Source organism: Leuciscus leuciscus (genome assembly GCF_965113295.1).
Source record: "Leuciscus leuciscus genome assembly, chromosome: 10".
NCBI classification, from domain to species: domain Eukaryota; kingdom Metazoa; phylum Chordata; class Actinopteri; order Cypriniformes; family Leuciscidae; genus Leuciscus; species Leuciscus leuciscus.
This window is the reverse complement of record NC_138734.1, coordinates 41,575,021-41,580,669: the sequence shown is the minus strand read 5'-3', so window position 1 is coordinate 41,580,669 and position 5,649 is coordinate 41,575,021.

Here is a 5,649-nt window from a genome sequence, read left to right as displayed (position 1 = left end):
TTTGTGTGTCATGTGCTCTTTTGTGTTGCAGAATATCTGCATTGGTTTCTATGCTAATGACGTTTTGAACAATGACAACAAGAACAACATAAAGGGTTTTCAATGCAGATGTTTTTGCCTTTATTGAGATAGTATGCTGAAGACAGTAAGCCAAGTGGGAGAGAGAGGAGTTGCGGGCTCACAAAAGTCACTAAAATCTCTAAGATTACGAGGCTGTTGGCTCCAATATATCCCTGAGCTTGCTGAAATTTACATCCTGAAAAGCTGAGCAACTTTTTCAGAAATGAAAAAAAAAAAAAAATCCTGAACATGATCCAGCCATTCAACTTCCTGAGTATGATGAATCCAGCATCCCACATTTTCCTGGAAAGACATGAATTGCACCATAAAGGTCAATATAAAAAATAGCAGTATCTGGTGTTGCCAGCGGCTGGTGGACTGATCTTTCGGTGAGATGTTACTCCACTCTTCCGCTAAGACTGCTTTCGGCAACTTCTTTAAACACATTTCTGGGAAAACATTTGGTTAGGAAATTGGAAACTGGTAAGGTATTTGCGGTAGGAAATTTACAAAAGATCTTGATGGAACTTGATCTTTACTTAATAGCCTAATGATTTTTGGCATAAAAGAAAAATCGATAATTTTGACCCATACAATGTATTGTTGGCTATTGCCACAGATATACCCGTGCGACTCGTGACTGGTTTTGTGATCCAGGGTCACATATGTAGTTTTTTTTACACACTTAACCAGTGTGTGACATGCAACTGACTCTTCAAACACTGTTGATACTGGTGTATGCGGTCAACATGCAGGTATGAAGGCGCTGTTGTGGTGAGAAATTCAGTCATGTTTGATTCAGATGAAGTGATAATTCATGTTGATTTTGTTTTCATTTTTCATAGCTGCACATGCATATTACGTGCTTAGTCTAAAAGTATGCGCGTTTGAATATATACGTGCGCATGCGTGTAGTCTTTCTTTACAAATTGACCTCAACAAATTACTTGTCTGGCCTTAAAAATGTATAATACAGATTTATTTATTTTTTTGGCTTCTGCATAGCCGTGTGAACCAGAATCATTCCGACAACGTGTTCACTACTCACTGCTCCTAATGTGTGTGCACTAACTTGGATGGGTTATATGCAGAGGACAAATTCCAAGTATGTGGATACTTGGCCTTCACTTCACTTTAAGAGCATACCATGTTTGTTTCCTACATTTCCAGTTGATCAGGAGGTGGTGGTCTGCTCTTATATTGGACAACTTCACTCTGCAAATGTATGTAGCTGTTTGCATGTTCTTCCTACATTACACATTACTCTGCACTCTACAATGCACCTGCTTCTTATCATTTATTCTTTTATCATTCAGCCATTTGGCCAGTTTATTTATTTATTTTATTTTTGAGCTGTTAGCTGACATTGTTGGTGGGTGTCCTTTTACCAGATGTGCCATTAAAAAAGGAGAACAAGTACTGTATCAGCCACCCACTGTGTTGGAGATACATGTTGAATTAATATAAATGTATTTGCGTTGGCAGAGCATGCAGCTATGACAAATATATCAGGTTTGTCTGAGCCAAACTTGTCTGTAGGGAATAAAACTTTACTAAAAGAAAGCGGGTCCACGGAATGATTACACTTTTTAAGATACCAGAATGTTTTGTTTTTTTTAAGAAATCCTCTGAAGAGATCTTCATGAGATTCTACATACAGTATGTGGCCACTGGTATGCAAAGCATGTTGTTGTTTATGTGGATAAGTGGTGGATAAGATTTTTCCAGTAAGATTTAGCTTTTTACTGTTTAAGGCATGTTTTTCCAGTCGAAGTGTCTGGTATGTGAGCAGGCTTCTGCCCCAAAACATTGCCATAAACAAAGAATGGTATCAAAACAAACAAGAGCAACTTCTCCCAATGATTCAGGAGAAATTTTCCAGCATGATGAAGCTTCATGTCACAAGGTAGCAGTGATACTGAAGTGGCTCGGAGATCATTACATGGAAATTTTGTATCCGTTGCCAGGCAACTCTCTGTGTCTTAATCCCATCGAGAACCTAAATCCTCAAAAGGCGAGTGGACAAGCAGAAGTCCACAAACTGTCAACTCTGAGCACTAATAAGAAACTTATGGATCACCATCAGTCAGGTTTTGTCCCAGAAGCTGATATCCAGCATATCCAACATGCACACACACACACACACACACACACACACACACACACACACACACACACACACACACACACACACACACACACACACACACACACACACACACACACACACACACACATTACAGCTCTGCACTCTCATGGAAAATACATACATCACATTGTGTAATCCTGGAGAGATCACACTAGAGCTGTTTTGTCAGATCAATCAATTCTGGGACTGATTTCAGCAACTCTTATACATTCAGCAGCACACAAGTGACGCCATTTTCTCACGCAGTGGAAAAGAAAACAGCAAAGGACACAGACAACGCGCTGACAATGACAGACAAGGACAGAGGCTACTTTTAATATTAAAACAAGGTCTGGCATGCCAAAAAAAAAAGCACCCCCGTCACGGGAACGCGCATTTGAAGACAGTCGCCTTAAAACGGAAAACAACCGACACTAATCATTAGCTTTCTCATTCTACATCACATTTTGTACTCATTAAAGTCGCATGTATCCGCATAATATAACACATTTTGTATTCTGTATGCGTAAAATGTAAAAAAAAAATGTACTGAGGATTGTAGATAGATGTAAGGAGACATGTTTCAAATAAATGGATCCAATATAATGGAGCAACCTATTGTCACGGTTATGGCAAGCCGTTTTAGCTTAAATTGTCCCCAGCATTATTCGTCGTAATTGCATTTTTACTAGTAAGAATTCCAATTAGAGAGCTCTACAAATCAATTATTACTAGTAACAATTACAATTACAGAGCTCTCTAATTGAATTTTTACTAGTTAAAAAACGAATTAAAGATATGTATAATTGCAGAGCTCTGTAATTGAATTAAAGAGCTCTGCAATCGCATTCTTACTAGTAACAACTGAATTAGAGAGCTCAGTAATTAAAAATGAATGGAAGTCAATGGAGACATATGACTAGTAAAAATTTGTAGAGCTCTCTAATTGAATTCTTACTAGTAAAAATGCAATTACGACGAGTAACGCTGGGTACAATTTAAGCTAAAACGGCTTGCCATACACGGTTGTTAGATCCGCTGTCTCTCTCTCATCATCCTTGTGTTCTCCTTGTGTTCTCCTTGTGTTCTCCTTGTGTTCTCCTTGTGTTCTCCTTGTGTTCCCCTTGTGTTCTCCTTGTGTTCTCCTGTTCCTGTTCTCCTGTTCCTGTTCTCCTGTTCCTGTTCTCCTGTTCCTGTTCCTGTTCTCCTGTTCCTGTTCTCCTGTTCCTGTTCTCCTGTTCCTGTTCTCCTGTTCTATTTGGAGTTAATCGTGTTGTGCTGATTCCTGTTTCCAGTCTCGTTGTGGACTCTACACTTTGATCATCACTCATCACTCCGGGGAATTCTTCACTCTTATCACTCATCCTTCCGGGTTGCCCATCGAAGTCCCTGCGTCACCACTCTCCTGCTGTCTGCAGCGTGTTGGACTTATTGTTGTCATTCCCAATAAAGAGATCTTTTACGGAACTATACGGTTATCCGGACCACACGTGTGTCTTTTAGTCCCGTATAGTCCGTATAGTCATCCCTGATTGGTCTTAACCCCAGTGACGGGTAGGTTTAGGGGCGGGGTTAGGGGTAGGCCATTGTGTGGTCCGGATAACCGTATAGTACCTCTTTTATCTTGCATCCTCGTATACTTTACGTAACACCTATAACCTGCCAAATCTGGTTGAAAGGACAGGTGTAGTAATACCAAAGTCCCTTAAAGACTATAATTTTTATAGTCTTTAGTAATACTAAGTTTTGCATTGGATGTAGTATATTAGTATAGTATAGATGTATGTAGTATGTAGTGTGCAGATGCTTTTTACAGCAAGCCAATCTTCCAGGAAATACACCCCCTCATATTTCTCACTATGAAAGTGTCATATCCATGAAACTTGCCCCCACATCAGTCCTACTTTTAAGCCAAGTGGTTAAACTTAATCACCCGAACTAACCTTATTGGGAGCATACACAAAATGTATTGTAATTAAGTGTTGAACACCATCACAAGAACCAACAAAAAATATATATAATAATAATAATAAAAATATATCAATAATAAAATAAATATATCAATAATATAAATATAACTAATAAAATGGGTAAAACTTTACAATAAGGTCTCATTTGTTAACATTAATGTATTGACTATGATCTAACAATGAGCAATACAATACTTATTAATCTTTGTTCATGTTAGTTCACAGAGCATTAACTAATGTAAACAAATACAACTTTTGATTTTAATAATGTATTAGTAAATATATAAAAAAAATAGATTAACTAAGATTAATAAATGCTGTAGAAGTATTGTTCATTCTTAATGAATAATGAGTAAATAATAAATCAAATACTGTCAAAACTACTGCACATATTTCCAACAAGGCTTGCAGTGTTAGAAAAGTGAAAGAAAAAAACTCCAGGATACGCTCGTTCTGACAGACAAACAAACAAATCAATAAACGCAAGCGGACTAAAACATAAGGTGCAGGTAATAAGTCAAATGTTACAGCAAGGGACACCATTACTTGCATACAGAAGTACTCCTCATTCACAGGAGGCCTCTGTACACATTCATGGTTTTCCACCTTGGACAGCCGTCACAGCAAACCCGGGAAAACAGGGACGTGTAGCGTAGGTAGTAGCCTACATATGTTTTGAATTATAGGATATCTCTAGGTGATCTCTGCTAATATTCTTACTGTTCCTTTGATTTTTGAAAGTTCTCACCAACATAGGCTAATGTTGTTCTGACTACAGTTGGAATTTTCTACATCACGTGTTGTACAATGGAAGGTAAAAAATCAAACATTATTAATCATGCCTTTAAGATGCTGATGATGCACAAAATGCAATATGCAACATTAAGTGATTGACAATGGTGGTGAGCAAAAAAGAAACAGGGCAGATTACTCTAGGGACTAGGAAGTGACTCAGCTTGTCCACTGTTTCTGTGAAGTGGCCGGATTTATGACATCCCATTGTAAAATATTCCCGGCAAACGGAAGAGAACTTAAATAAGCAGAACGGCACAATTTTGCATGGTCTAGGATTTCTCTCTCTCTCTCTCTCTCTCTCTCTCTCTCTCTCTCTCTCTCTCTCTCTCTCTCTCTCTAATTGATTACAAACAAATCAAACATCAATTTTAAAGTATTACATATAGTGTACGTATAGTTTTAGCACATTTAATAAAACCTCCATCAGGATGTATAAAAGCAGTTCAAGATATTTACTAATTGTTATGAATGGTAACCGCATTACACCTAAATGTTAACCTAATGAAATTCTGTTCAGTTACCAAATGTTTTGACAATCACTATATACTTCTTATTATGCATGTTTTATGTATTTGTATTTTTTAAACACCACTCCCCCCCCCCCTCTCTTTGATTTAAATATTTTTTATGTAAATCATAAAATATACAGTAGATGGCACTCAAGCGGATGTGATGTGTGCTCCTTAAACATGCCCC